The sequence below is a fragment of the Oryctolagus cuniculus genome, chromosome 14 (genome assembly GCF_964237555.1).
Source record: "Oryctolagus cuniculus chromosome 14, mOryCun1.1, whole genome shotgun sequence".
NCBI lineage: Eukaryota > Metazoa > Chordata > Mammalia > Lagomorpha > Leporidae > Oryctolagus > Oryctolagus cuniculus.
Genome location: NC_091445.1, coordinates 85,939,960 through 85,960,290, shown reverse-complemented (window position 1 = coordinate 85,960,290; position 20,331 = coordinate 85,939,960). Strand labels below are relative to the sequence as shown.

Genomic DNA, 20,331 nt, shown 5'->3' with positions numbered 1-20,331 from the left:
TCATCTTCCACTGCTTTCCTAGGCTCATTAGCAGGGAACTGGATTGGAAGTGCAGCAGCCAGGACTTGAAATGGTGCCCATATGGAATGCTGTGCCGCAAGTGGCAGCTTTACCTGACATGCCATAGCACCAGCCCTAGCTATTATTCTTTGATGCACCCTGGCCTCTCTCTCTCTCTCTCTCTCTCTCTCTCTCTCTCTCTCTTTTCTTTTTTAAATATTTATTTGAAAGGCTGAGTTACAGAGAGAGAGATAGAGACAAACAGAGATCTCCATCCACTGGTTCAGTCCCCAAAATGCCGTCACCACTGTGGCTGGGCCAGGAGCTTCATTTGAGTCTGGATTCCACGTGGGTGGCAGGGGACCAAATAGTTGGACCATCTTCTGTTGCTTTCCCAGATGCATTAGCAGGGAGTTGGATTGGAAATGGAGCAGCTGGGCCTTGAACTGGCACTCATATGGGATCCTAGTGTCACAGGTAGTGGCTTAACCCACTGTGCTCCACTGACCCTGCACCCTGGTCTCTTGACCCCTTGCGTTTACTCATAATGTCATATCAGGAACACTGAAAATACCTCATCTTTCTATTCTTCAATTCATTTTCCTCACTAAATTCCTGTTCACCTGTTAGGTCTCAGTTTGGTTGGCACTTCCTTCAGGGAGACCTTTCTGGTTCTGTTCTTGAAGTTGGGTTTGAATGTCTGCTCCTTGGAGTTTGCAGAGCACTCATTAGTACTTACTACACTTTATGGCCATTTCCTATTTACTCTTCTTTAACCTTCACTAGACATTAAGCTCTGTGAGGACAAATCTTATTTTCTTGACAGTCAGGACAGAGGTTGGCAAATGTCAAAGCTCAATAAATAGTTAAATGAAATAAGTAGTAATGCATCTGGAGAAGGGCAAAATAAGGAGTAAGACAGTTTGGCTCCCCAGCCTCGAACACTTTATAGCCTGTATTTGTCATGCATATGGAACCTCCTGCATTTAGGAAGTAAGTGATATTCTTTTCTAAAAAATTCTTAATTGTTTGTTTGCTTCTAATTGACAGACAGAATGATAGAATGATACAAAAAGAACTTTCATCTGCTGGTTTACTCCCAAATGCCTGGTCCAGGACAAAGCCAGGAGCACAAACTCCATCCAGGTCTTCCATGTGAATGGCAGGAAGTCAGCTACTGTGTCATCATTTGCTGCCTCCCAGGACACGTTAGCAGGAGGCTGGATCAGAAGCAGGGTAGCCAGGATTTGAACCGGCATTCCAGTGTAGGATGTGGGAGTCTCAAGAGTAGCTTAATCCGCTACAGCACAACATCTGCCCCGGTGACACTTCTTTTCTTTCTGTCCTTTCCTCTTGGCAGGATGTGTAAAATCCTGCGGCGAATTCAGATGAGTATACTTAGAACTGTCTTATGTTTGGATGGTTAGAACAAAAGCAAAAGAGAAAGGACAAGTTCTTTACTTATACATTTTCAGCTACAATAGACTAAAACCTTTATTGGTAAGAATTTTAAAATAAAAAGGCTGATAATAGATGAATTCAGTCACCCTGTGTTGCAGGTAAATCAAGTTTGTGACTTTCAAAACAGGTTCAGCAGTTGTATTTTAATGAGTTTAACATGCATCCCCTTAAATATGGTTTTCTTTAGCAAAGACCAACCACTTGATTTCACTCTTTAGGAATGTGTAGGAAGCAGAAAAATAAAAAAAAAAAGTGTCACAAAGAAGTCTTAAAAGTCAATTTTAAAAAGTCAAGGAAGGCAAATTTAAATATATAATAAAGCTAGGACATTCTATAGCTATGTGGTTTACAATTTTTTTTTTTTTTTTTTTTTTTTGACAGGCAGAGTGGACAGTGAGAGAGAGAGACAGAGAGAGAAAGGTCTTCCTTTGCCGTTGGATCACCCTCCAATGGCCGCCGCTGCAGCCAGCGCACCGCGCTGATCCGATGGCAGGAGCCAGGATCCAGGTGCTTTTCCTGGTCTCCCATGGGGTGCAGGGCCCAAGCACCTGGGCCATCCTCCACTGCACTCCCTGGCCATAGCAGAGAGCTGGCCTGGAAGAGGGGCAACCGGGACAGAATCCGGCGCCCCAACCGGGACTAGAACCCGGTGTGCCGGCGCCGCAAGGTGGAGGATTAGCCTATTGAGCCACGGCGCCGGCTGTGGTTTACAATATTAAAAGGTCTCTTAATACCTTAGAAAAATCACTTCATCTTGATGGTAATGACAAAAAAATTTTAAAAAGCTATATTGAAGTATATTTATACAAAGTAAAATTCACCAATTTTGGGTATACAATTTGATGACTTTTGATATTGTATGTAACCTCTACTGCAATAACTGTGCTATAGTCCTGAAGAGCATCTGGATGCACGTTATAGCCAATTCCCTTTTTCTGGTACTAGGCATAGTGATCTGTGTTCTGTCACCATGTTTTTCTTTATTACCAGAAATTTGTAGAAATGGAATTATACAGGGCCCGGCGCTGTGGCTCACTTGGTTAATCCTCCACCTGCGGCGCCGGCATCTCATATGGGCGCCAGGTTCTAGTCCTAGCTGCTCCTCTTCCAGTCCAGCTCTCTGCTGTGGCCCCGGAAAGGCAGTGGAGGTTGGCCCAAGTGCTTGGGCCCTGCACCAGCATGGGAGACCAGGAGAAGCACCTGGCTCCTGGCTTCGGATCGGCGTAGCTCCGGCCGTAGCAGCCATTTGTGGAGTGAACCAATGGAAAGAAGACCTTTCTCCTCTCTGTCTCTCTCTCTCTCACTAATTCTATCTGTCAAAAAAAAAAAAAAAAAAAAAAAGGGAAAGAAAAAAGAAATGGAATTATACTGCATTATTTCTTTAATGTGTGACTTTTTTCACTTAGCAATTGTTTTTTGAGATTCATCCAAGTTGTTGGGTATTTTTTTATGAGGGGTCTACAACAAATACACAGTAGTGTGTATATATTATTAAAAAACTCTGCATGGATTTCAAAAATTTTCTGAATCAAAATAACCTTTTAATTCCATTCTCCTTGAATTTTTGAATTCTTTTCATAAAACTGAGCATTATTCAATAGTACAGACATATTCTAAATTTGTTTACCCTTTTACCAGTTGATGGAAACTGAGCTGCTTCTCAGCTTTTGGCTACTACAAATAATGCTTCTATGGACATTCACATGCAGCCAAGTCTGTTTGAAAACAAACATTTTCCTTTTTCTTTCCTTTTTTTTTTTTTTTATTTGACAGGTAGAGTTAAAGACAGTGAGAGAGACAGAGAGAAAGGTCTTCCTTCCGTTGGTGCTTCCTCCTGGTCTCCCATGCGGGTGCAGTGCCCAAGCACTTGGGCCATCCCCCACTGCCTTCCCAGGCCACAGCAGAGAGTTGGACTGGAATAGGAGCAGCCGGGACTAGAACCTGGTGCCCATATAGGATGCCGGCGCCGCAGGTGGAGGATTAACCAAGTGAGCCACAGCGCCGGCCCCACTTTTTCATTTTTTTTGGGTAAATATCCAGGAGAGGGTTGTTGGGTCATATGATAAATGTACGTTTAATTTTATAAGGAACGATGTAGTGTTTTACAAAGTGGCTACAGTAGTTTGGCTATATCATTCCTATCAGCGATTTAAGACAGTTTGAGTTGCTCCATATTCCCAGCTCTGTCTGGTATCATCATTTAACTGCGATCATTCTAGTGGATGTGAGGTAGTATCTTATCATGGTTTCAACTCTCATTTTTCTGATAGTAAGAAATAGTAACATTTTAAAGTTTTTACTGGCCACTCATAAATCTTCTTTGGTAAATTATTCAAATCTTTTGCACATTTAATTTTTTGCCTTACTAATGATTTAATCATTTAAAAGTTAATGCAAAATTTGTAATTTTGTAATTACCTGACAATCAGTATTTCAGAGACAGGAATATTTTGGAGCAAGTAAAGGTAATGGAAAACAAGCACAACATTTTATCTCCTTCATCAAAAAATTAAGGGAGTATAAAAAGGAGAGATATATAATGTAATAAATTCTCACATCATGATTCACTGAACACACCAATGAACAACTCCCAGTCAAGACAGGTTAACTGGTCAAAAGTTATTCTTAAAAAAACAAAATAAAAAAAATTTAATAGAAAAATTTCAACACAAATATAGACAGAATAGTACAATGAACTTCCTTTGTCCAACACCTGCTGTCAACAGTATTAACAATATGGGCAGCCTTATTTAACTCAGAAGGTATTTGTAAGGCAATAAAACTAGCACTCAGATAGGAACTGAGACCTCATACATTTCCTCTGGTGCTAACAAGAACATCTGCTCTTAGTTTCCATTACAGAAGGAACCAGTGAGCAAGGCATGTTTGGAACACAGTCCTTAGAGTGGGACTGATCTGAATTCTAGTTCAACAACTTATTATATGTACGACTTAGAAATACGCTGTGGCTTCTTTCTGTGCTTCAGTTTCTTCAGCTGTCAAATGAGAATGATATCTACTTCATTTTCTGTAGTGAGAATTAAATGAAATATTGTTATATGTTTTTTTAAGATTTATTTATTTATTTAAAAGAGAGAAAGGGAGAGATAAAGATAGATCTTTCTAGTGGGTTCATTCCCTAGACTACTGCAATGGCCTGGGCTGGACCACGCTGAAACCAGGGCCAGGAGCTTCATTTGGGTTTCTCATGCGTGTGGCAGGCACCCAAACACTTGGGCCGTTTTCTGCTACTTTCCTCAGTCTATTAGCTGGATCAGAAGTAGAACAGCTAGGATGCTGGCATCACAGGCGGCGGCCTTACCCACTACTCCTCAATGCTGGTGCCTAAAATACTGTTTGACACACACCAAACACTGAAACTACTATTATTTATTTCAGCAGATTAAAAGTGTTAAGTGCCGGGGCTGGCACTGTGGCATGGTGGTGCACTCTGCTAACCGCTGCCTGTTTTGCAAATAGGCACCATTTTGAGTCCTGGCTGCACCATTACTTTTAATCAAGCTCTCTGCTAGCACTTGAGCTCTTTGCTCAAGGACTTGGGGCCCTGCCACCACATGAGACACTCAGATGGAATTTTGGGTTCATGGCTTCAGCCTGGTTCAGCCCCAGCCATTGCAGCCTTTTGGGGAGTGAACCAGCAGATGGAAGAACTCTCTTTCTCTGTCTCTTCCTCTCTCTGTAACTTTGCCTTTTAAATGAATGAATAAATAAACAAAGTTAAGAAAAAACTGTTCAGCACCAAAATATACACTGATGTATGCTTTAAATTTATATCTTAACATTTGATGGGGGAAACTATTTTTTGACAGATTATGAGGCTATCTATATACATTCTAAAATGTTTTTAAGGAACCTTCAATTGGGATACACTTAGAGACATTAATATTTTTATTTCAATTTCCTTTTGCATTTCCCACACTTTAACCTATATTGAAAAATTATGACAACTTTAATGAATCATTTTATTCCCTATTTATCAAATCACGCTTTTTCTATTTTCTAGCTATGAGATGGAAAATATAGGTATAAAATTTAAATTTACCTGAACACATTTGCTCTGTTAATTTCTTTATATTGTACTCTTCTTAGTCATTTTTCTTTAAGCTAAAGTCATAATCAGTTTCATAAATATATGTGTAAGGCAATTTGTGGTGACGATGGTACACATCTAAAAATGCATTAGATTCACTCATATACCTTCCGATCTGTTTGCTATAATCTCTTAAGTGATCAGAACTAAATTGAAAATGATGTAGACAAGAAAGGTTCACAATTCTCTAACTGAAGCATGTAATGGATTGCAAAACTAGTCCTGCTTTGAAAAATGTTAAAGAAATATTTGGATAAAACTGTAGGTCTCTTCATCGTTACTGAAATGATCCAGATCATGTAACTAAATTAACTTTCTCAAGGCGAAGCTGCAGTATTCTAGGCTAAGCCTCTGCCTGCTGTGCTGGCATCCCAAGTGGGTGCTGGTTAGAGTCCTGGCTGCTCCACTTCCCATCCAGCTCGCTGCTAATGGCCTGGGAAAACAGTGGAAGATGGCTCAAGTACTTGAGCCCCTGCACCCATGTGAGGGTCCAGAAGAAGCTCCTGGTTCTTGGTTCCTGGCTCTTGGCTTCCAATTAGCCCAGCTCCAGCCGTTGTGGCCATTTGGGGAGTGATGGAAGACCTCTCTGTGCCTCCCTCTCTTTGTTAACTCTGACTCTCAAATAAATCAATCTTAAAAAAAAAAGTAACTTTTCATGGAGTTGAATATTGTTTCCAACAGGATTTTTACCTATCCCCCTCCCCATTCTTGGCAAAGCTCCAGTTAAACAATTTTCAACACAGAGATCAAGAATTAATCAAATTTCTAGAATGTCATCAATGTCTTAATTGCGAAATCAACTGTCATCTGAAGAAGTCTGGTATTACAGTCTCACTGCAGTTTTTGCCATCTCAAGGGGGAACGTTTATAAAAGTTAGACTTTTTACTTTCCGATCCTAGGTGAAATCATTTTTACTTCAACACAGCAGGCTGGATTTTATACTGAAAGTCAGAAGCCCAAATACCTGTTGCTCAGGGTTGCCTGGGTGAATCTCAGGTTTTACCATATCATTACAGAGCTGAAAATACTCTATTCCCCCTCCTCATAAAGACCAGTCCAGAGAGACTTGCAGACCTATAGTTCCTCAGAAATCAGAATTTTTAGCTGCAAAAAATTTTTGGCTACTTGGATATATCCTGGAGCATTTAATTAGATTGTCATTACTAATCATTTAATTCCAACTTGACATCTTTTAAAAGATATATGCAAAAAAGTTATGAAAAAAGTTCACTGAATACCAACTACAGGTGTACTAATAACAGCTGAGAAAAATAACTGAGGTAACTTTGATGTTAGGGCAGGGCAGATGGTTGTGCAACAGAGGCTGTTTTAAGAATGTTCTCGGGGCCGGTGCCATGGCTCACTTGGTTAATTCTCCGCCAGCATCCCATATGGGCGCCAGGTTCTAGTCCCGGCTGCTCCTCTTCCAGTCCAGCTCTCTGCTGTGGGCTAGGAAGGCAGTGGAGGATGGCCCAGGTGTTTGGGCCCTGCACCCTCAAGGGAGACCAGGAAAAAGCACCTGGCTCCTGGCTTCAGATCAGCGCAGTGCCAGCTGTGGTGGCCATTTGGGGAGTGAACCAACGGAAAGAAGACCTTTCTCTTTGTCTCTTTGTCTCTCATGGTCTGTAACTCTACCTGTCAAATAATTAAAAAAAAAAAAAGTTCTCATTGGGGTGGGCGCTGGTTTGAGACCCGGCTGCTCCACTTCTGATCCAGCTCTAGAAAGTGGCCTAAGTCCTTGGGCCCCTGTGTCCACTTGGGAGACCTGGAAGAAGCTCCTGGCTCCTGGCTTTGGGTCGTTGCAGCCAATTGGGGAGTGAACTAATGGATGGAAGACCTCTTTCTCTCTGTGTAACTCTGACTTTTAATAAATAATAAATAAATCTTAAAAAAAAAAAGAGAACGTTCTCTTTAATCTAATCTGTCTATTTCCATTATATACAGTCTTACCAGTGAAACATGCGGCACTTTTGCTTGGGATGATTTTATTTTGTGATAATTGTCTCACAAATAACTATAAAATAAAACAGATGTTCTCAGAAGTACTGATGAAGGGCAATTTGATGGTACTTTGTGCCTGTTATAACTGTATGTGGAATCAGTTGATTTGATGCAACCTCAAATAATTAAAATTCCATATACTACTAAATGTTCTTTATTACATTATTCCTTTGATAAAATAAAAGGGACAGACCATGTCTTAGAGAAATGGCATTTATTTCTAAAGTATAATGTTTGGAAGCTAAATTTCATAAAAGAAGTTAATAATAACCTAAAAATTTTAAGTAATAGTTTGATACTTTAAATCTTTAATCCTTATAAAAGTGATTTCCCTACCCAAATTAATATTGACAACAGCCTCAGAGTAAATAAAGTTCCCTTCAAACAATTATTGGTTGACAGTGTTCATAGAAATTTCAGTACTATTTTTCACAATGTAGATTTCTTAAAGTCCTTCAACAAAAAGTGAAGCACATCAGGAAAATACTGAAATCTAGTCAAATCTGTGCCCTGTCATTTTCCTTTTTTCTAGAAAGCCATAAACCAGAATCATCAAGGTCAGACAAACCGAGGCAGCCACACCACCCCGGGTATGTCCACTGGTTGCTCTAGTTCTTGCTCTTGTGAGATTTTTTCAATTTGCCTGCTTTAAGGATGTCTTTCTCCTCCTCCTGTTTTCATTTCTAGCCAAAATAAACAGACAAACAGCTTGAGAGCAGCTGTGAGGTCTGAAGATCTTTAAGACTGAGACTGCTAAGGTTCCATTTGAACTGCATGGACACTGTAATTCAAGCACGTTACATGTATATCTAGTCAAATGTAACAACAACTGGTACAGAACAACTGCATAAAAAGCTAGTCAATTCTTTTATTTTCTAACTGGGAACATCACATTAATATAAAGTACTCTTGTTTACAGTGTGATCAACTATGAATAATCAGAGGACATTCATTTTTCATGTTTTTATTATGATCAGTATACCCTGTAATTTCTGTAACTCTATGTTTTGGTTCAATAATTCTCTCTTCAGTGTATATATATGGATATATATATCCATATATATATAAAACACACATATTCAGTTACAGATATATACATATATATTATATTGTTACATATATGTAAATATTTTATATATATATATTTGAGGTACAGAGAGACATAAAGAGGTGGACATACAGAGAGCTTCCATCTGCTGGTTTACTCTTCAAATGCCCATGATGGCTGGAGTTGGGCTAGGCCAAAGGTGGGAGCTAAAAACTCAATTCCGGTATCTCATGTGGGTGGTAAGAACCCAACTACTTGAGCCATCATCTGTTGCTGCCTGTTATCAGGATGCTGGAATTGGGAGTGGAGACAACAGTCTACCTCTGGTATTCCAATCTTAACTCCATTTTAACTAAACAACTGCCCCTAATAGTTTTATTTCTATTTGGTTTCTTTCAAATTTACCCACTCTTTTTCATGCTTTAGAATTTTACTATGATTTTTATTCCTTAAAATTATCCTTAATTATTTAAAACACACTTATTACATTGGATCATTTAGACTGGTCTTGAGGGCCCTTCTGTTATGTCTTCTGACTCTCTAGAGCAAGTATTTTATAATTTTTTATTGTGAAAAAATTCCCAGGAATCCAGGGAAGCCAAGATTGTATAAGTTCCTACAGAAAAGTTTTGAATTTGTTTCTGCCAGATAATCAAGGGGATTCCATTGGTCTGGAGCCATTTGCTTCCATGTTAATTTCTCAATTTACTTTATAGTCATGCATGGTAGAAGTTTTGAGTTTTGATTTTTTTCTTAAGATTTTTTTCCCCTCCTACACACAGCTCTTAAGAATGATGAGCTTCATTGAGCTTTCCTGACCAAATGGACAGTTTTTCTAGTTCCTGCCTATCTAACTGAAGGCCAAATGTTATGTCCATGTGTGAGATTAAATCCCCAGCTTCTAGCTATTAGAGCCTACATCTGGGTCCAATATCCCTCTGGGCGATACTAGTATCAGTTTGCTCACCTAATGTTCGAGTATGCTTTCCTTTTGTTTCTGGTACCTAGGAATTTCCTCTCTCTCTCTCTCTCTCTCTCTCCCCTTCTTCCCTCCTCCCCCCTTTAGTTAAGCAGGTAAATCAAGCTGGGTCATATTTTACCCAGAATTTCCATGTATTTGTACAAGAAGGAAGTTCTGTGTTAGCTCAGTCCATGTTGCCAGAACAGGAAGTAGCACATTCATTTCTCATGTGCTTGAATCCTCCTGAACAAACAAAAATTGAATAAGTGACTGGATGATTTTAGTGACATAAAACTGGCTAATAAAATACATAAGAAGTTTAAAAAATTCAGCTTCTGAGTACAGAGCACTCTAGTTTTCTTATAAATCTTAATATATATTGGATGATAGTGCTTTTAATTAAAACTTCAATTCAGAGAATAAAACAAAGTGTTGTCCTTGTGCCTGGGGCTCTGAGAGATGCTTTGAAAGAAATATATATGATATAGACTTCTCATGCCAGAAAACAATCTAAGGGGTAAAATAAACTTAATGTATGTGAAAATAGTTAAGAAATCAAACCATCAATTTTAGGTGTCAAATTGTCAACTCCTGGGTGTAACACCAGCATCCTATGGGCTTAAAGATTACCTACTTTATAATGTTAGAATGGAAATTTAAAAATCAGTCAGCTCATTAGGGAATACAGATGAAAGGGCTTGGGACAGGGAAGACCCAACATTACTAGAACCATCCATTTACTACTGGGCATCAGGTTACCAGGCAGCCAGAGGTGACTATGAGGGTCTTCTAATTTAACACATTATTTTACAGGTAAAGTAACTAAAGTCCAGGTAAGTGAAGTTACTTAGCAAGTATCCCATTTGGGTTAGCAGCAGATATTGGGCTAAAACATGTATTCTAACTCTCAGCTTAGCTGAGACAAACTGCTACAAGGCTGCAAGTTAAGTACGTACTGTAGTCTTGTCCCTGTATGTTATAAAGAATGTTCTTGACATTTCCTCTAGCAGCTAGGCAGAAACAGAATCCTTGTTCTACTTGTCTCTTCACTGGTTACTTAAAGAATCAATAGTATCCATCCCTAAGTCTCATTTTCTACATTAAAGTTTATATACTCCATTGTCTCAGGAACAAAGCTCAAGGAGCTATCAGCACCAAGTGGCTGGAAATTCGTTCATTAAAAAAAAGGGAGAGGTCCCGGTTGCCCCTCTTCCAGGCCAGCTCTCTGCTGTGGCCAGGGAGTGCAGTGGAGGATGGCCCAAGTCCTTGGGCTCTGCACCCCATGGGACCCATGGGAGACCAGGATAAGTACCTGGCTCCTGCCATAGGAGCGGCGCGACGCACTGGCTGCAGCGTGCCAGCCGCGGCGGCCACTGGAGGGTGAACCAACGGCAAAAGGAAGACCTTTCTCTCTGTCTCTCTCTCTCACTGTCCACTCTGCCTGTCAAAAAAAAAAAAAAAAAAAAAAAAAAAAAAGGGTGGGGGATAGGCTAACTCAATGCCCACATCCCACACTGGAGAACGTGAGTTCAATGCCTGGCTCCAGCTTTCTGGTAATGCACACCTTGGGAGGTGGCAGCAATGGCTCAAGTGCTTGAATTCCCACTATCCATGTGAGAAACCTGAATTGGGTTTCTGGTTCCCAGGGCCCAGTCCTGGCCTTTACAGGTTTTTGGGGGAGTGAACTAGCACATGGGAGTTCTCTTTCTCTTTTAAAGGTTTATTTATTTTAAAATATTTATTTATTTATTTGAAAGTCATAGTTAGAGAGAGAGAGGGAGACACAGAGTTCTTCCATCTGCTAGTTCATTCTCCAAGTGTTTGCAAAAGCCAGGAACCAGGAGCTTCATCCTGGATCTCCCTTGTGGGTGGCAGGGGCCCAAGCATTTGAGTCATCTCCTGCTACTTTCCCCAGGTCATTAGCAGAGAGCTGGATTGGAAGTGCAGCTGCCGGGATTTGAACCAGCACCCACATGAGATGCAGCCATCACACATGACAGCTGTACCTGTTATGCCACAATGCCAACCCTGGGAGTTCTCTTTTTCTGTCTCTCTATCTCTTTTTCTGTCCTCTGTGTCCCTCTGAAATTACAAAAAAAAAAAAAAAAAATTGTGAAAAAATGGTATTGGGGCTGGCATGGTGGTGCAGCAGATTGAGCAGTCACCTGCAGTGCTGGCATCCAATATGGGTGCTTCCAGTCCTGGCTGCTCCCCTTTTGATCCAGCTCCCTGCTAAAATGCCTTAGAAAGCATCAAAGATGGTCCAAGTGCTTGGGTCCCTGTTCCCCATGTGGGAAACTCGGATGTAGTTCCAATGAATTTTTTCATAATGCTTATTTTCCATGAACTTCTTGAGGACCCATCATATGCATGCATTTCAAATCTTTTTGCAACAAAATAATCTTATTTTTAAAATAATATGCTTATACATGTTTATTAATTTTTTAATTTTTATTTTTTAAAGATTTATTTATTTATTTGAAAGGCAGTTACACACACACACATGCACACACACAGACACACACACACAAAGAGAGAGATTTCCATCTGCTGATTTGCTCCCCAAATGTCTGAAATGGCCAGAGCTGGGCCAGTATGGAGCCAGGAGTCAGGAGCTTCCTGAGTATCCCACATGGGTGCAAGGGCCCAAGCATTTGAGCCATCCTCTGCTGCCTTCCCAGGAATATTAGCAGGGAGCTGGATTGGAAGTGGAGCAGCTGGGATTTGAACCAGTGCCCATATGGGATGCCTGCACCACAGTAGGTGGCTTTACCCACTGTGCCACAGTGCTGGCCCCATATCAAAATTTTTAATATACCAAGTGATAAATTAATTCAAGGAATAGTGCTATACTTGAAAATAAATAAGATGATAGCTAATATTTCAAGGCCTCACAATATGCCAAATATTAGTAATTGAATAAGTGGTTCAATTCTCATAACTAACATAACATTAAAAAGGCATTTTTAAAAAAGATTTGTTTATTGATTCATTTGAAAGGCAGAGAGAGAGAGAGAGAGAGAGAGCGAGAGCGCATTTCCATCTACTGGTTCACTTCCCAAATGGCCTCAATAGCCAATGTTGAAGAAGCTAGGAATCAAGAACTCCATCCTAGTCTCCCACAGGTACTTGGGCTATAATCTGCTGCCTTCCCATGTGCATTACCAGGGAGCTTGCTCAGAAACAGAGCAGCCTGGACTTCAATCAGTAGCCTGATATGCGATGTTGGCACCCCAAGCCACAGCTTAACCTGAAAGAACACAGGGGGTGGGAGTGGGAGGTCGGGGGAGGGAGTGGAGAGAGGAAGAGAGAAAGAGAGAGAATTGATCTTCCATCAGTTGGTTCATTCCCCAAATGACCACAACAGCCAGGGCTGGGCCAGGCCAAAGCCAGGAGACCAGAACTCAGTCTCAGTTTCCCACGTACTTAAGCCATCACCTGCTGCCTCCCAGTGATGAGTTGCAGAGCAGCCAAGACTAGCCAGGCAATAGGGGACGCATGCATCCAATGTGGTGTCTTAACCACGGGGCCAAATGCCTGTCCTGGAAGGCATGTTACTGACTCAATTTTATTGATGAAAAAATTAAAGTAAGGAGAGATTAAATCATTGATTTCAGTGATTATAAATTTGGGAATATCAACCGATGTAGTCTGGCTCTTAAGTATAAACTCTTAACTTTCTTTTTCATGCCTGACAAAAAATAAGAAAATATTTAAGTACCAAGTGACACAACCCATGTCCCGATGAAACAGAATCCTATAAAGAAAGGCCCTAAATTCCTTCCAAATCATAATATATAGTTCAATGAATAATGAGGGGACAGAGAAGAGCGGGCTGCCAATGGGTTTACTCAAGGAGAATTACTATGGCTCTTTCTTGAATCTCCTTAATTAATCGTATTTCACCCTCCTTTGAACCTTTAAAACACTTTGTAATTTCTAAACATACTGTATTATAACTGTCTGTAACACCCCCTAGGCTATAGATTCCTGGCAGGAACTGCCCTGTTTGTGGCTTAGCATGTCTTGCATATACCATGCTCTCAATAAACTGCAGTTGAGTGGAGGGGCAGCGTTTGGTGTACCAGTTAAGACACTACCTGAGACACCCACAACCCCTATCAGAGTGTCTGTATTTGATTCCAGCTCTGCTTCCAATTCTAGCTTTCTGTTGGTGAGCATGCTGAAGGCAACATGTGATAGGTCAAGAAGTTGGATCCCTAGTCCCATAGGAGACTCAGGTTGAATTCTGGGATCCTGGCTTTGGCTTGGTCCAGCCTTGGCTATTGGCAGGCATTTGCAGATTGAACTAGTGCATGGAAGACCTATCTCTGACTTTCTGCCTTTCAAATAAAATAAAATAGCATTTGAATGGGCAGACAGATTGATCATTTTTAGGTCCTGAATTACACCAGGGTCTACAGATAACTTACGGCTTTTTCTGGATGTAATAGTTCCTTGAAGGTATTGCAGGAGCTTGGGAAATCTAGAATACAAATATTTTTTCAATAGATAGGTTGCCTAATTAAATTGAATTGTAAGGAATTAGATAAATTCTGACACTTGTTAAATAGAGGTGTGAAGAGTTGGTGATGCCAACTTTAAGGCAATTTCTCCCAATTAAGGCCCATGGCAATAAACTTTCTGGGCAGAATCTCTGTAAGAGTTGTAGCCATTCAGTGAGGTTGAAGCTACTGAGGATAAACTATATATTCCCCCTATTCCAGTGAGAATGCTTCCTCCTCTTGTTTGTTTTATTAACAAGAAGAAGTAAAAGAAAAAAAAATCATGGAGGGGTGAGTATTTGACACAGAGGTTAAGTTGTCGCTTGGGAGTCCTGCATCCCAAATCAAGTGTCTGGGTTTGAGTCCAGGCTCTGCTTCCAATTCCAGCTGCCAGCTGCTGTTGCACCTCAGGAGGCAGCAGAGGATGACTCACGATCTTAGGTCCCTGTAACCCACATGGGAGACCTGGACTGATCTGGGATTGCAGTTTTGTCTTGGCCCAGCCCCATTGTTGCAAGCATTTGGGAAGTGAACCTGTCTGTCTCTGCCTTTCAAGCAAAATGAAAATAAATAAACCCATTATGGAAATGATTACAATGGGAATACTGTATAACATTAAAATAAGAGCCTACATGCTATTTATTCTTATATCATTTTTCATATTGCAATTTCATATTTGAGTAACAGAAGTTAAATCCTTACTTTAAGATACTTGAAAGCTGTTTTAATGATATCTTTAAAAAGAGAATAGAAAAAAACTGGTTTCTTTATCCAAGAAATTACTAAATTGAAACATTCATAATAAATTATTGGGGAAGGGTCTGTCTATGTACCCACATTTACAAAAACTAGGCAGAAGAATGTTAAAAGTTTAATTTTTTTCTGTACTGTAGACTACAATAAGAAATCTGCCATTTATTCATTTTTCAAACAATTTTCATTTTTAGTGTATTTTTGTGCTATGAATAGAACAATAGTGGCTCCATCTGGTGGTCAATAAACCTTTGGTTTTGTGAAAATCAGTCACAAGTTAGGGGCTACCTGAAATACCCTTGAACACTCCACAATGATCAACTGCAATTCAGTCTAATTTAGATGAAAGTGCTATTCTCTATAGTGAATTCTAGTTGCACTGCTTCATGTTATTTCAGGGGTGAAAATAATTCTCAAAATAGAGTGATGCAGAGTGTTTTGCTCTGTGTTTTTCTATTAGCTAATTTGAGAAATGCACAAGGAACAAGTTGTTGCTTTAGGGAATAAATAATACAGTTAAAAGTTATCCAGGTTTTTAGATTTGAATCCATTTTGCAATATAAATGGACAGCACTCTAGATTTTTTGGCTGTATTTTCTAGTAGACACGCCCAGAAGGGTAGCTTTTAAAAATACATGAGAACTCATATCTAAGAGTTCTGTATGTTTATATTCTACTGCCTGCTTAATCTTGAGTTTTAAGTCCTTAATAAAAGGAGTATGTTCAGAATAACAACAAAACTTAAGTGTTATGAAGTTCTTAGGCATCAGCAACCTGCTCATGTTATAGTTGAAAAAATGGGGTTCAAGGAGAGGAAAAGAGTGTGCTGGGTATATCAGAAACCATATTTTCTGATATGCCATTGTTGTCTTCTGTCTCTGTACAGTTTCTCTTTGTTGTGCACACTTACTGCAGATACATTTCATTACAATCTAATAATCATGTTGGCATTGTGTAAAGTGTGACCATTTATGAAATGGTATATATCACTAAAACAGGTTTTCTAAAGTTAAAATATTTTTGAGGGGCACACAAACACACATATATACACACACACAGAAACAGAGAGAGAGCACTCATATCCACTGGTTCGCTCCCCAAATACCTGCAATGGTGCAGACTGTGTTGGGCTGAAACCAGGAGCCAGGAACTCAATAAAACTCACCCAGTGATTTAAGCCATCACTGCTGTCACCCAGGATCTGCATTAGCAGGAATCTGGAGTCAGGAATCAGAGCTGGGTATTGGACCCAGGAATTTTGATATGTTATGTGGGCATCTAAATTGGTGTCTTAGCCATTACGCTAAATGATTGCCCCTAATATAGTTTCAGTTATCTAATTTGGGAATTTCTTAATTTTTATTTTTGTTTATTTTCCTTAAGATGCTAGAAATTTTCAAACACTTGTTTTAAACCTCCAGTCCTATTTAATTACAAAATTTCACCTTTCCCTTTCAGGAATATATTGCTTTGTTTATAATTCAAATAGCAATTGTGTTGGTATTAACTTACAGTCATAATAGCATATAATTTAGGCTACCGCAGAATAGGAATGTAAAATCAATTCAAATGAATTTAAGTGATCTTACCTAATATAGTAAGTGTTAAAGAGGATTTAGATCAGCGAAGACAAATTCTGAACAAATATTATACTGATTTAAATCAGGCTTACCTGGTCTTATTTTTTACTAAGTACTTCTTTAAAAATTAAGTGAGTTTAAACTCAAACTTGTCAGACAGACTCTGATAAGTATCTTTTTCTCCGATGTTTCTCCACTGTTCTTTGTTAGTGATCACAAGGAACTGCACTACATAAATGATGACTGAGAACTACTGGGGGCAGGAATGGCTTTTCTTCCAGGAGCTCCAGGGTTCTACCTACGGCTGTTGTCTGTTGCCCCTGTTCGGCTTCACCACTCTTCCTCGCAAAGACTTCCGGTTCAGCACACAAGTTATGACTGATGCGCCCCAGGTCTCTGAGCAGAACAAAATTGTGCTTCTCCAGATGAACTAATCCACAATTCTTATAGTTTGAAGGCCATTTTGATAAGATCCCCATGATGCTCCATTTTTTGGATGTGGAAACTACAAATCATGTACTGTGTGTTGTATCAATAAAAAAAAAATACAGAATTCTTCAAGGTGAAAACACTTCACGAAACAGATAGGGAAGAGGACTAAAGAGAGAAGTGCTACCTAAAACTGCCTACAGCTATGATTACCCCAGTAAATGGAACACAATAGAATATGTGTTTTTAACATGACTTCAGGGAAGTTTCTATTGTTTGGTAATGAACTTCTGAGTTACTTTTTTCCCAGTACATACAAGAGATTACAAATCTGTTCAAAACAGTACTTAACATGCCTGCTTGGCCAGCGCCACGGCTCACTAGGCTAATCCTCCACCTAGCGGCGCTGGCACACCGGGTTCTAGTCCCGGTAGGGGCGCCGGATTCTGTCCCGGTTGCCCCTCTTCCAGGCCAGCTCTCTACTGTGGCCAGGGAAGGCAGTGGAGGATGGCCCAAGTGCTTGGGCCCTGCACCCCATGGGAGACCAGGAGAAGTACCTGGCTCCTGCCATCGGATCAGCGCGGTGCGCTGGCCGCAGCGCGCCAGCCATGGCGGCCATTGGAGGGTGAACCAACGGCAAAGGAAGACCTTTCTCTCTGTCTCTCTCTCTCACTGTCCACTCTGCCTGTCAAAAAACAAAACAAAATAAACAAAAAACACATGCCTGCATGTGTGACACAGCAGAATATTCTTTATATCTTTCAGGTGATTATAAAGCTGAACAATAAAGTGGTTTCTAAAATGTGGTGTGTCCACTGTTACCAGCACTGTCCACGTGTTTGAGGAGCTAGCATATGTGAGATACAATACTAAGCACACTGTGCAGGTTTCTCGCTGAATTCTCTAACAGGTTCACTCCCAGGTTACCCCAGGTTATATGGCTAATAAGTGAAGAGCAAGGATTTGAAAGAGGGCTGGCAGACTTCACACCCAGCACTTTCTCTGTTCTGTCACACAGGGAGTGGTGGTGGTGCTACTCTGGATGGGAGTGAGGGAGGCAAGTGCAGTTCCTAACGTTAGGAGCTTTCATACTGGGCAAGAGATAAGACGCACACTACACTGTGAGGTGGTACAAAGGACTTAGAGAGGTCCTGATAAAGTATTTAGGAAATCATGCAGAGGAGGAAGAGGGAAAATGGGGCGGAGGGAATGGCAGCACAACTGGGCCTTGGAGGAGAACTAAGATTTAGCCCTAATAAATAGAAGAGACAGCACAATGATGATAGAAAGGAACACAGTGCAGGGTGCACATGAGGATAAGGAACACTGTTCTTTGAAAATGAAGAATGTCTATAAGAAGATATGGAATAGGGAAAAGTGGATCAACATCTGATCCTGAAAGTCACTGAGGGGCCGGCACCATGTGTGCTGGCAAAGCCACCGCCTGCAGTGCCGGCATCCCATATGGGCGCTGGGAGTCCCAGCTGCTCCACTTCCGATCCAGCTCTCTGCTAAGGTCTGGGAAAGCAGTAGAAGATGCCCCACGTCCTTGGGCCTCTGCACCCGCGTGCAAGATCTGGAAGAAGCGTTCCTGGCTCCTGGCTTCAGATTAGCCCAGCTCCAGCTATTGCGGCCACTTGGGGAGTGAACCAGCAGATGGAAGACCTCTCTCTTGCTCTGTCTCTCTAGCTCTGCCTTTGCCTCCCTGTAACTCTGCCTTTCAAATCAATCAACCTTAAAAAAAATACAAAATCACTGAGTACCAGACTAAGTAAACTTTAGGTAAGCAATATGCAGCCACAAATTACGTCTTCCGTCTTCCTCATTTATATTACAAAGGAACAATTCACAAGTGTCTGTGAGCTTTTTTAAAACTAAAGGGAGCCATAAACAGGAGTGTCAATTTGTAAAGTCGACAACAGGAGTCACTGTGCACTTATTTCTCATGCAGGATCTTTGTCCTTAGTGTGCTGTACATTGTGATTTAATGCTATAACGAGTACTCAAACAGTATTTTTCACTTTGTGTTTCTATGGGGGTGCAAACTGTTGAAATCTTTACTTAATGTATACTAAATTGATCTTCTGTATATAAAGAGAATTGAAAATGAATCTTGATATGAATGGAAGGGGAGAGAGAGCGGGAAAGGGGAGGATTGTGGGTGGGAGGGAAGTTATGGGGAGGAAAGCCACTGTAATACATAAGCTGTACTTTGGAAATTTATATTCATTAAATAAAAGTTAAAAAAAAAAAAAAAAACTAAAGGGAGGGGCCCAGCTGTGGCGCAGCAGGTCAACCTCCTGGCCTGAAGCGCCAGCATCCTGTATGGGTGATGGTTCGAGACCGGCTGCTCTACTTCCTGTCCAGCTCTCTGCTATGGCCTGGAAAAGCAGTAGAAGATGGCCCAAATCCTTGGGCCCCTGCACCCACGTGGGAGACCCGGAAGAAGCTCCTGGCTCCTGGCTTCAGATCGGTGCAGCTCTGGCTGTTGCAGTTAGGGAGTGAACCATCGGATGGAAGACCTCTCTCTCTCTCTCTCTCTCTCTCCCTCCCTCCCTCCCTCTCCCTCTCCCTCTCCCTCTCCCTCTCCCTCTCCCTCTCCTCTCTTTGTGTAACTCTGACAAACAAATAAATAAATAAATCTTAAAAAAAAAAACTAAAGTGAGTTGAACTCCCTTAGAATAACTATATTGTTTGAACCAATCTCTAAGAATTTTTAAAAAAGATTTATTTTTTTTTGAAAGGCAGAGTTAGAGAGAGAGAGCTCAAGCTTCTATCTGCTGGTTCATCCCCTAGAGGCCCACAAGGCTTGGTGCTGGGCCAGGCCAAAGCCAGGAATCAGAAGCTTCAACTGGGTCTCTCACGTGGGTTATAGGGCCTCTAATACTTGAGCCATCTTCCTTTGCTTTTTCCAGATCATTAGTAGGGAGCTGGACTGGAAGTGAAGCAACTGGGAATGGAACCGACAGCCAAATGGGATGCTGGCACCGCAGGCAGCAGAAATATCCACTATGCTACGATGTCATCCCCTCCAGGAATTTTTTTTTAAAGTTTATTTTTATTTATTTGAAAGGTGGGGTGGGGATGGGGGGAAGGAGAGGAGAAGGTAGGGAGGGAGGAAGAGACAGGGAGAGGGAGAAGAAGGAGAGGGAGAGAGAGGGAGGTAGATAATTCCATCTACTGGTTCACTCCCCAAGCCTGGGCTGGGTCAGACCAAAGCCAGGAACCTGGCAGGGACCCAACTGCCTGATCCATCACCTGGTACTCCGAGAGTGTGCACAACCACGAGGCTGGATTGGAAGCCAAGGCTCTCAAATGCAATATGGGCGTCCCAAGCAGCATCTTAGCTGCTGTGCCACAATGCCCACTCCCTAAGAATTTTCAAGAGTTATTTTCTATCTAGTATTAGCTTGAGTAATTCAATAAAATGGGAGTAAAGTTCTAAGTTTTGTGATGTCCACACTTGTCTTATCGATGAACA

The 20,331-nt window shown here is 40.9% G+C and overlaps 1 protein-coding gene across 3 annotated transcripts in view; it reads right to left on the bottom strand.

Moving 5' to 3' along the window:
- The window catches only part of CWC27 (CWC27 spliceosome associated cyclophilin), a 233,224-nt gene that overhangs the window by 33,390 nt on the left and 179,503 nt on the right, over positions 1-20,331 (bottom strand). The window lies entirely within an intron of this gene.